This window comes from Temnothorax nylanderi, unplaced genomic scaffold, assembly GCF_030848795.1.
Source record: "Temnothorax nylanderi isolate EJ_2023f unplaced genomic scaffold, tnyl_v1.0 TNYL_tig0046_pilon, whole genome shotgun sequence".
NCBI classification, from domain to species: Eukaryota; Metazoa; Arthropoda; class Insecta; order Hymenoptera; family Formicidae; genus Temnothorax; species Temnothorax nylanderi.
This window is the reverse complement of record NW_027249108.1, coordinates 758,383-770,387: the sequence shown is the minus strand read 5'-3', so window position 1 is coordinate 770,387 and position 12,005 is coordinate 758,383. Positions and strand designations below refer to the sequence as shown.

Sequence of the window (12,005 nt, the reverse complement as noted above, 5' to 3'; positions counted from 1 at the left end):
TTATTCATCGCCGATCATCGGCGTCACGTTCGTGATAGTACACGACACTCTGTGCAAAATAAGACGATATTAGTCATATCCGTTGTTAGTCGAGTTAGGGGTCTCGCGTATTCTGTAATTGCCGGGATCAATAATTTTCCTCGAAGATTCGATGAGTGGATGACGGAAGAGTCAACAATTATAAATAGAATATTTTATATCCGATAAAAACAAACGTTTAAACGATGATAAATCGCATTGTTTGCAAAGTTAGAATCGTGCAGTACAGAAAGCGTGGTAATTTTGCCAACATCACAATTTAATTTGATTATATTCTTCCCTTAATATAACCGCAACCACGGACGTTGCATGCGGTGATTGTTGTTATTCGCTAATACCTGGATACTGTTACGCAGAAATATTCTAGGCGTACATGAATTCTTATCAATCTATTTATCCATCGATAAAGGCCCTCTCTTGCCCATCGATTTAGCGATCTATCCACATCGCATCCTTCCCCGCTCGTTTTGTTCATGAAGGAGGGACGGCGCGACGACATGCATCTCGTTTATACGTAAACAATGTACCCGCGGCAATATTATCTGGGTAGATTGTACCGAGGCACACACTCGGCTACGGGCACGAATGTAAAACGATTCGTTTCCTTCGATCTACGCGCCAGCCACGCGTGTAACGCGATACCGTATACCTGGTGCACGACGGTGTCGAGATGCCGATCGCCGGGGAGGTCGCTCGTCTTCCACCTGCCATAATTTCGTAGCTCCCCGTGCTCCTCCCCGTGCGCTCTCTCTCTCTCGTCCTCAATGTGCTCTCTTGAATTTCGTAACGCGCCATTTTCGGGCGGAGCGACCAGGCGAAAGGATACGAGAAGGAAGGAACCGGATGTCGAATGCCGATCGAACCGGCGGCGAAGAGACGGGAAATAATCGGTGACGATAAATGGAAACGATTGACGTCGTTCACTCTCGGATAAAGTGACTCGCGAACGGTCACACGAACGGAAGAAGGCTAAACGTAAATAATGGGGGGAGAGAGAATATGGAAATGGAACGCAAACTCTTCCTTTCCACGTGCAGAGAGGCAGAAAGAGAGAAAGAGTGCGAATGGAAATCCTTTCAGTCGTGAGCCGCGGCGGCGTCGCGCAAGGGTTGAAATTCCCTTTGCTGGATGTTTAATGCGGCAATCTAGGGGCGTGATAAAGTGCCAAACAAATGGCGAAAGGGAATCGCGAAGTGAGCGCCTACCTCACGGCACGGCACGGTCGGTACACCGCTAAACGTTTGGTACAATGCTGGCACAAGCTATTACATTGTATAAACACGGCTCTCTGCAGCACCCGCCCGAAGGGTGGCGGGCGAGCCACTTCAGAAATTGAAACGTAGGAAGAGAAAACTGTGGTTGCACTCGACAATTGAAACCGCTTCCACCCTTCCACTTCTTCCCTCTGTCCGATATTCTTTCTCTCTTTTTCTCTCTTTCCCCTCTCTTTCTCTACCCCCTTTTTTATTTTCTTTTTCTCTTTTTCCCGACGTGAAGACCACAAAGATTTCGTTCCCTTTGCCGCAGCACTTGAAAGAACTCTCTGTAATCTTTCGCCTTTCTTTTTGGTACGGTCCGTCCGCTCTCTAGCGCAATAGACGGTTCCTCGCCACGAAAAAGTCACGCAACGAAAGTCCATTCGCTCCTTTAACAATTAGTTCAAGAAGAACACAAGCGCGTGTCTGCGCCAGCTCACGTTCGAGTTATCACGATCACCAAATTTCTCAGAAAATTGCCGCACTTTAGTCAAAATTCATGCAAAAGTAGCCACGTTCGAGCCACTTAAGAAATAATGTAAATTCTGAAGTCTTCCTTCCGTCCCACGACCGTCTGTGCCCTCGTCGGGCACCTATTTTTCCGCTTTTTTGAATCGTGCGTCGATTTAGAAGAGAAGAATAACGTTCCTTGCATACTCCCGGATTAAAAGGCAAACAGTCCTCTCCATACCCAGCGGTATGGGAATATACGTACCCGTTGAAAGGAAATTTATGGGAATTAATATTGGCTCCCTAGAGGGAGAAGGGGAGTAGGCGCGGGTAGGACGGTTCTAGATGTCTCGGGGACTCGCGGAATGCGACTTTCCGGCATACATCGGAGGGAACTTTAAGAATTTAATTCCTACGCGTCGTGCCTCTTTCTCATCTCGCTCGCTCGTCGCTCGTCCCTTTTCCCCCCTCTCTCTATCTCTTTCTCTATCTCTTTCTCTCCGTCTGTTCTTCGTACGTAGAAGAGACACGCGGGGCTTTCAGCGTCTTACATGCCCGCCGAAACGATACTCGAGCGAGCTCCACGGCATAATTTCATTCGCCGCGCGATCTCGACCCGCCCTTTGTTCTCCTCTCTTCCTTGTCTCGCGAGACAAAAGAGTTACTTTTACCTTAACTTTTGCCAGTAGATAGAATTCGTATTGTTTCGAGAATCGCGACAAGAAATTATCCAACCACATCGAAATTTAGGGATAAAATCTCCTTCTCCAGCAACAACATTGTTTTGATTTTCATATTCTTGAAATTAAGATAAAAGAAGAAGTTTCGCATCGTGGAAGGGATAGAGAGTAAAGTTCTTTAAGGGAACTTCGCGACTCAAGATTGCTCGCTTTTCGCAACTTTAGTCGCCATGACGTGGCGGAAAAATCCTCCTCCGTATCTCCGAGAGAAATGTATATCGCGTGACGTCGCCCGTATTGATATCGTCACGAAGCGAGAACGACTGCGTAGCGACAAAAAATCACCATTAAGCCGCCGTACGTCTCCCCGGGGATGGACCCTACATCATATAGGTGGTGGAGGAAGAGGTATTAAACGTACAAACGCGATAAGCTAAAACACTTCTCGTCGATGCGCTCCACGGGGTCTCTTCCCCACGTCTCCCCTCGAATTCACCTCGGTCGTGCGCGTCGTGTTCTCTTATTCTCTTTTTTTTTTAGGCATTTAGGGAAAAATGCCTAGAAAAAAATGAAACGTCATCATCGGCTCGATCACGTGTCCCGCCTACGAAGGAGACAAGGGAAACAGTAGGGAATGCATGCTGCGCGAACCGTCATGTTGCCACGAAGTGTTCTTTCCCGAAATGCGAAAAAACATGCCGTGGCTTTTAGTTGAATAAACATCGCACAGATATCGCATAATCTATGCACGGCTGACGTATCTGTTCGGGGAATCGATATCAATTATACTGGCGCTGTATTAGGATTTATATCTATTGCACATGTCTACGCTACTCTACGTTAACAAAAAGTTTTCTTTTAATCTTTCTTTTGTAATTGTTAATTATAATACAATCGGAAGAATAATCGTTTGCAAATTGTAGTTATCTGCCACGAGTAAAGAGTTGTGTCTTATAGCATGAACGTATAATCGCAATGGATTAAAATTGTAGAAAAAAAGAAACATCGAAGTACATATGTATATGTAATATATAACGTTTCTCTCGCGTATATGTATATACGGCACGTCCCGTTTGACGGCCATTTAAAGAATACCCGGGGATTAGAAGTCGTCGCAGTCATCTTATTTTATCGACTCGAGCCGCGATTATGGCGATAACCATCTAACCAGTGTTTTTCGGACTCGGCATCACCACCCATCATCACCACCACGCCGTCGCGCCATAGCGGACGGCAAACATGATCCGTTTGATTCGACTATCATCCCTCTCTACCCTTCGACCCTCGTCGCCGCTTTCTCCTTCGCCTCGCCTAGCCTTTCCGTGCCGCTTATTTTCTGCCAGAAAGCAATATCCGTTATGGCCAATAAACGCAATCGTATCGAAGTAACTGACGATCATTCGTCTGTCCACGTACGTCGAATGTCCAGCGAGAATTACGCTCCTTTTAAGAAAGAAGTAAATCAATTGCCTTCATTATTGAGAAAATTAAATTCTGCTCTCAAAACGTAATTTAAACTTGGATATTCTTTAGTATTTAGTTAAAAACAATAAAGCCATAGAAATCCAACTTTATTATTATTGTTGTTTTAAAATATTTTATGAAATTTTAGAATATTTTAAACATTCTGCGAAATCTGATAATGGATTTTTAGCTTGCGCGATTTTTGATTGTTTTTCCTAATTATCGTCGTTTCGGAACTTTGAGATGGACTGAAAAAGGGAAGTTCTTTCGGCTTCGACAAGATTTGCGGAGGTGTAGAATCGCGCCCTGTAATGTTTTTGCCCTTCGCGGAGGGTTGGCACCCTCGTGCGCGTCGCGTTCTACCCTAGCCACACGTATCGGCCGCACTCTCGGCGCTCCTCCTAGTCTCACCCGCGACGGAGCACATAATCCTGATATCTGTCGGTTTTCGGGCAATAAAACACGCGTCCCATACAGACGGAACCCCCGAGAATCACTACTGCTTCCGGCTGATAAAGAAACGCGCGGCAAGATATCGAGTAATCGCGTGGCCCCCCGCGTCTGCCGATGTCATCGGCTTTCGCCATTTTCTGAAAATCAGCAGTCGGACGGAATATAACGTCGACGTACAGAGTCTCTCTCGATTTTAAAAAAGCTTGAGAAATTCGAAATAAACTCCGTAACCTACACCAGACTGAAATTAAAAGATAGGTATTATTACCGAGAAAATACAGTGATCACGACGCGAAGAACGCGTTGTTTAGGTCGTTTAGATCCTTATCCGTTCGCCTATCATTGAATATTACGCTTATCGTGATTACGTCTGTCCGACGCCTATCCCACCTTTTGTGCGAGGCATCGAATCGGTCGCGCTAATGCATTCGCACGTCGCAAAATACCCGGAATAAATCTATGATGTTGCACGGACGTGCATCTTTATTTCACGACATTACAGTATCGGGTCGCGCGAGCGCGCGCAAGCAGTGCGCTGTTGAAAATTATTGACCATCCTGGAACGGCCTACCTAAGACCTCCTTCCTCGGGTCCGTGAATACTTATCGGGCGGATCGAAGCGCTCAAAAGATCCGCTCGGTGGCCGCAAGGCAAAACGCCAGGCTATTCGGCTATTACGTTTCTGCATATACCGGGAGAGAACCCGGTAACCAGATCGGGTGGTCTCGAATGACCCGCGCGGCTCACCCGGGGAGTAAATATTTTCATATTATTTTACCCGTGTAATTCAAGCAAACCCGGCGTCGATCGCCAACTTTCGGCCCTGGCTTCGTCGAAGATTCTCATGTTGAAAATCGGGATTTGTGCCTTACATCCGTTTCCTATCGGTAACGAGCCCCGACGATTCTCGATCGGCGTGAACGGTGTCGTATTCGCGCGACGACTCGCGCGAGTTCTCTCTCAACACTCGCAATCCGAAGCGTTATGAACGCGGCAAACAAAATCGCAGCGCGCGCCATTAAGCGGACGAAGTAAAATACACGGCGGATGTTAATAGGATAAATTAGTTTATCCTACGAAAACATCCCGACGAGATGAAACAGATCCGCGCCGATCTCCATCTGTATCGTGCAATAGATTCGGCCTCGGGCGTCGAGTCTATTCAAGACGCGGCGGATATTCCTGTGAATATCGCCGGATGCCGCTACCCTCATTTTTCGGATCGGATAAAAGAATAATACGCAAAAGCGAAAAAGCTTTCGACTTTACGACGGTTTATACCGCGGAAAGACCGGTGGGGATAGGGGAGAGCTCGAAAAAAGGGAAGAGCGGATAAGACGGCTGACCCTCTCGGGATGTTTCCACTCGCAAACTGGATTTCGATGACCGATCTCCATTTCCATATGGGTCGGAATAGCGAGCAGGAGGGTGGCGAGAGCCGCCGAGAAGTTGTCACCGGGAAATTGATATTTGAACGAGGAACGCAGCCCCATCGACCCCGGCGACGAAGGGCCGGTCGAGGAACTTTCGCTCGCGTCGATTGTCCTGACTCGCGAAGCTCGAATTCTGAATCGGTCTCGAAATCGATCGATCGTCACGCGCACGGGACACGTCTTTCTCCGCCGATGTTACAATTTTATCCCGTCGACTTCGATTCTTTTCGCTTCACCGCGAATCGACGTCGGCGAGCGGAGCACGCGTCGTAATTCTTCTTTCGAGTTAGTTTCGAACGGAGGGGGACCCTCCGAAATTAGCATTCGCACAGGATGCACGGTCTAACTACTACTATCGACGTTGCCTCCAACTATAATCGTCCGAGTGGGTACGGGCTAAGTGTAATATTATTCAACACACAGCTCACAGTATGGATATCGAGAGCCGTAGAGCGCAGATGCTGTCCGTCGGAGAAGAGCGCGCGAGCGCGCGCGTTGCTGGAGCGACCGCGGCTTTTCTAGTAGGTGCCTAAGAACCGTTCTGCACCCTACCCGTCACGGATAACGGGTGTTTCGGTTGGTTTTGGGGCCTCGAGAAACGCGTCCTGTGGAGATTACGAGCTCGTCCAGACGCCGGTCCGTCCGCCTTCATGAATCGTAATTACGCGTTTACGGTGTACACGCTCACCGTCTTGCCCTTTTACGCAAATCGGATTTCTTCGAGGGGTAACAACTCATAACCGTCGCCGTTGTCCGACGTCGTTCGCGCGATTAATTCGCGAATATGGATAATTAACGAGCGACCGCGCCCAGATCGAGCGAGCAAGCGAACCAGTTTGACGGACAGACGAAAAAAAAAATTGTCATCGAAACGGAAAAATCGTCGGGTCCCATTAACACCGATATCATTCGTCGTGGCCAAAGGGCGAAACATTCAGACAGAAACGCGCGGGAAAGTAATTATAAAATTGCGATTTATTGCGCGCGAGGTCGAGTTGTTGCGAAAGAAAAAAAAATGTCGATCAGTAGCTGGCGTTACCGCGGGAACGGGAATGGTAATCGATTTTAACAAACCCGAAGGCGAGCTATTATTAATTTTTCCGGAATGGAAGCCGGTCATTCTTGGCGCAGCCCGGGGGCTGCGAAGGAGAGCGAGTGCTGCAGGTGGCGAGAATGGTCAATATAACCACAAAATGTAAATCATATTGCTATTCCCGGAGGGCCCCTTACACTCCCTCTCTATCTCTATCTTTCTCTCTCTCTCTCTCTCTCTCTCTCTCTCTCTCTCTCGGCTCTGGGTATTAAGCACAGTCCGGGTAAGACGCCCTGACTCTATATTAGTTTCCGCAGGTTCCTTGATTGGATTCGGCTATTACGTTTCCTGGCCCCGCACTGATTGTTTGCGTCCGACAGACACGATCCCGAAACGTTATCCGCAATCGACCGCGACGATGTTTCATATCATTCTTGATGCATAAGATACATCTTGAAATTTGCCTAAGAGCAATTTGCCCTCCTGTAGTTACAGCCCCGAAGAATCTGCACCGCTCGGTGGAAACCAATATGTCGATTTCGCATCGGGGACGATTTGACGGTATAATTTGGAAGTTATTCGACTCGGGAGGAATCCGCGTGGAAATCTCGGAATAAATCAATCGATGCCGGGGTGCTTCCATGGTTCCGAGGTTAAATAGCTTCGGTACCGCATTCTCATACGGAACCCGGCGATTTCTGACCTATCCGCCGCCGCGGAACTCGATATCGGCGATCGAGATCTATCGTGTCCTGTCGGGCGGGCGAGCGTTAAACACGGTGAACTTCGGGAGAGGGAGTGAGAGAGAGTCACCAGCCAACGAGTCTTCGACGTGGGGAGTCCACGCCGAGAGCGGTCAGAGGATTTCTGAGCGAGCGCACAGTGGTAGCTGATGTATTTTGACGTGCCCGATGAGAGAGGCCGCTCTCTCTGTTGACTGCATTATCTAATGGACCACCCTCTCCGCCTTCGTTCCCCCCTCTGTCTCTCTCTATCGCTTGTCCATCTCTCTCCCGTTCTCCCTTCGTCGTGGCCTTCCTGCCCGATGCACAACGACTCGGCGTTTCAGCTATCTGCGATCTACCGCATCGGGAGGCGACCGTTCGGCGAGTTGCATGCACCTCGGCTCTGATTTCATAATCGACCGCGAATTTCTTTTCTTTTCTGTTACGCGCCTTATGTAATCACCGATGTCATCGGTGCACGCACGTATGTAGTAGTCGGTCTCGACGCGCCTAATTTGCATGGAAAGTCCGAACAAAAATATTTTCGGAACTCTTAGGAATATATGGATAGGGCGTTCGCGGCGATCTATCTAAAAGCACGAATGTGGGAATGTTGGATGACATACGTGTCGAGCTCCAAAGTATGCAATTACATGCGCTTGGGGATAATTAAGATCGCGCGAGATACATAAGAAGAGGATAGACGCAGATGATAACGATCGAATACCACGAAGTTTTTCCTCCGACGTTCGTAGGAATGCAAGAAAGAAGCCATTGCGTTGAAATCCCTGAGACGATATTGCCCAGATAGTTACCAGCCCGAAGATCCGAGCGCGAGCTCGATTTGGTCGGGAAAGAAATTACGCCGAAGTTACATCCAAGGCGAAGTAACGCGCAAAAAGCCCGAGTATCTCCGATGAGTACCGAGAGGAGAAAGAAAGAAGAGAGAGAGAGAGAGAGGAAAAGAGAGAGAAAGAGGCGAGCCATGGAACGGCAAAGAGTTTTTCGCGACCGGCAAAGTATTGTCCGCCGTCGTACTCTCGCGTCTCGTCGAATCTCGAGAGCGAGATCGTGCGACCGTGACTCTGGAATCATCCCTAAGACCTTAGACCCCCGCGCAGCAACGTCCGCGCCCAGCCATCACTAACACTGTTCCGCGATCCCGTGCAATCTCTCTCCCCGGTATCCGCTAACATCAAATTACCAGTTCCTCCTCGATCTACGACCCGCTGTTGTCGTCGCTCGATTGGTACCCTTCGAGTGACGCACCATGTCGGTGTTTTCTGTCGAGTTTGCGCGGCGGTCACGGATGAACTCGATTAGACACAACGAAACCCTGTCGTCGAAACAGCAGCGCGGATTCGGTATACACGATGATGCCCCCTTCGTTCCATAATGCTGCAAAAAAAAGAAAAGGAAAAATATATAACGCGTGTCCACGCATTAAAAGAATATTTCCGGCTGGACTGTGTTTAAGAAAAATCGAGACAATGTAGTCAACCGCATAAAAGGAGTCCTGTCTGAGTTTACAATCATGGGGATCGGCGCGAGACCCTCACGCGATTGCCTAACAAAGTATCACGGAAGAAAAGGACTCGTCCTTCGTCGCGAGACGGCCAGGAACGCAGATCTGGCGGATACATTCCTCGTCCTGGCCTGACACCGTGGACGACGTCGTCGGATCCTTGGAGCGAGCAGCCCCATTCGGGGCAATTCTTTGCCGTTTCGCGTGTATCCTTAGTATGCAACGTATGCAGTCGGTTGTTACCGAAGGAGTGGTTTGCTGAGCGGCCAATGGCGAGTGCTCGAGCTAATTCTAGGGTGCCGCCGCCGCGCCATCTTTGCATCATAATGCTGTCCCCCCGTGCCCCGGCGCTCGCTCGCTCGCTCTCTCTCCCCCCGATTCCTCCTCACCGCCCCTCCCGTCACTGCGAGAAGTCTGCCCCCTTCTTCCTCCCTGCTGCTGCCGTCCCGCTGCCTCTTCCCTCTGCCCACCTCGTCCTCCTGTCCGCCCCCACCCTCTCCCACTTTCTCTCCACCCTTGTTTCGTTTCGCGTAGGACAGAAAGAGGGAAAGAGAGGGCGAAGGAGACGAAACATCAGGTGAAAGAGAAAGAGCGAAAGAGCGAAAGAAAAGGAACGAAGAGAAACGTCTCGGAGGCGCGTTATGCCAAAGTGGATAAGGAGAAGAGTGCACGAGAGGGAAACGGAGAGGTATAGAAGGAAAAGGAGGGGCACACGGCCATGGCGAAGAGGTAGAGGGGACGAAGGGGTTGTCTGCGCCTTGTCTGCCGGGAATCAATCACGTATCAGTGATGCTCAACCAGTGGCCACCTGCGAGACACGATCGATAGGATCGCGATACCCACTTACGATGGCTCATCGATGGTATCTGCTGTTACTTCGAACCATAGAGTCACGACAGATCCGTGGACGTTCAATTTCGATCCCGAAGTCCCGAGCGACGAGGAAGACGACGCTTCCGCGACGTTTAATCGCGCGCACGTATACACACGCTGCACATACACACACGTGCGCGGGCGTGCGCGCGCGCGCAGCGAGATTTAAGAGAAAAATTCTTGATATTCTCGCGATGTCGGTGTGTGGCCGAATGAGAAATACATTTGCATCTAAAGTGGATGGATGCCTTTGCACGGGCTCACGACGATTTACTTCCACGGCGGCAATACGATCCTCTGATTACCGTTCCAGAAATGACGCGCGAGTGGAGGGCGATTAAAGCCGCGTGCCCTAATCTCCATGCTATGCCGGCGCGAGAGCGAAGGGAAGGTATGTCGTCGTACTCGAGTACGCCCACGGCGACGTGGTACCTACGCCTCGCGCTACCGTTTTACCTGTCAGGGTAGGGTAATGTTAAATCGAGAGAACGCGAGTAGGAGCTACTGTCTTCCGCCGAGCCTACCATCCTGAAGAATCGCGACAGATCCATTTCGGTACATTAACTGACTGCACGAAGATCTTGCATATTTGAATGCATATTTGAACACAGGGTAATACGCGTAAATTATTAACGTCGAAAAAGAAGATTGTAATTCAATATGTTTATTTTTTTTATATATATAAGAACCTTCGATACTTTAACGTTAAAGAACCGTGCGTTTGCGATATTGTTGTTGTCTTCAACGGCGTCTCGGAAGAAGGTCGAAGAAATGGAATCGAGGAGGCATAATCGATCGAACCCTAATCTTTTTGCCTCGGGGTACCCTTTCGCGAGATTCGAACGGACGCAAGAACCGGTCAACGTCTCGTCGGACGGGGACGCCACCGCGCCGTGCCATTATTCGTTGAACCCGGCGCAACGAGGAACGATTAAGGCAGAATCGTCGTCGAACAAAGCCGAAGCCCGCGAGAGAGATCGAGCCAAAAGTGTCGAGGGCCGAGATGCGCCCGGGAGAGGATACAATGGCCGGACGCGCCGGTTCACAATGACGGAAAATAATTAAAGCGGGCAGGGGGAGAGGGAGCCCGTTCAAAGACGCCGACGCGAGGGGTCTCGACCGATCAAACCGATCGACCTGTATGCTGTATCTGAGCGAACCTACGTGCACACCCGTTGCCGTGACGAATTCGCGCCCTCCTACACGTGTATCTAACGTTGCGCGCGCGCGCGCGCGCGTGCATGTGGTTTGTATGCAAGTTCCGGTGCAAGTTTGTGTGCGCGCGCGCATCACGGTGAATTGATTTCGCGTACGTCTGCATTGGCGACAAAGAACGGGACGTTGGAATCCGGAAAAGAAGTCTGAAAGTGCAGCGACCACGACCGGAATGAATGGTCTGACACGAAAGAGCGAACAAGCCTACCTGCATTGTCGTAATACTTGTGGTCAACAACAAGTTGCCTTGGAATGCTCCGTGACACAATTTTAAAATAAGTACGAAGAGAAACTTTAGATTGATTGAGAGTCTGTCCGAGTCTCAGATCACGTTCTAAATTCTATGTTGAATTTATTCTCTGGAACTAAAATCGTTTTGAAAAGTATATTATATATATATATATACGTATATTTTTAAGTATATTTTATATTTACATAAAATATATTTTATTCTCTAACTTATTTTTCTCATATATTTTGTCTTAAATTAAGTACCTATTTCTCGATACGAGAATCTAAATACTGTCAGTGAAATAAATGAAAAAAGCTGACGAATAATGAAATGCAAAGAGCAGTTTTTTATTCTCTTTCTTATTGAACTTTTTATACGTCTTTGCATATATTCACATTAGCTTAATACTCATATATTATGCAAACGCGGGAGTCCGATGCAACTCCCTGTATCTTTTTAGCGGCGTGACTCACTGTGAGAAATCGATAAACGATTCGTCTCGGGCGTTCGACTCGACCGGCTACCGTCGGATCCGCGCACGGTAGCTGACGAGACGTTCGGACCCCCGCTTAGACGTGTACTTTTAGTTTTGGGGCCCGCCGTGCTTGGTGTGAAGCCCCCCGCTGT

The 12,005-nt window shown here is 49.0% G+C and overlaps 1 protein-coding gene across 3 annotated transcripts in view; it reads left to right on the top strand.

Moving 5' to 3' along the window:
* Positions 1–12,005, top strand: part of Dac (dachshund family transcription factor) — a 182,605-nt gene that overhangs the window by 157,820 nt on the left and 12,780 nt on the right. The window lies entirely within an intron of this gene.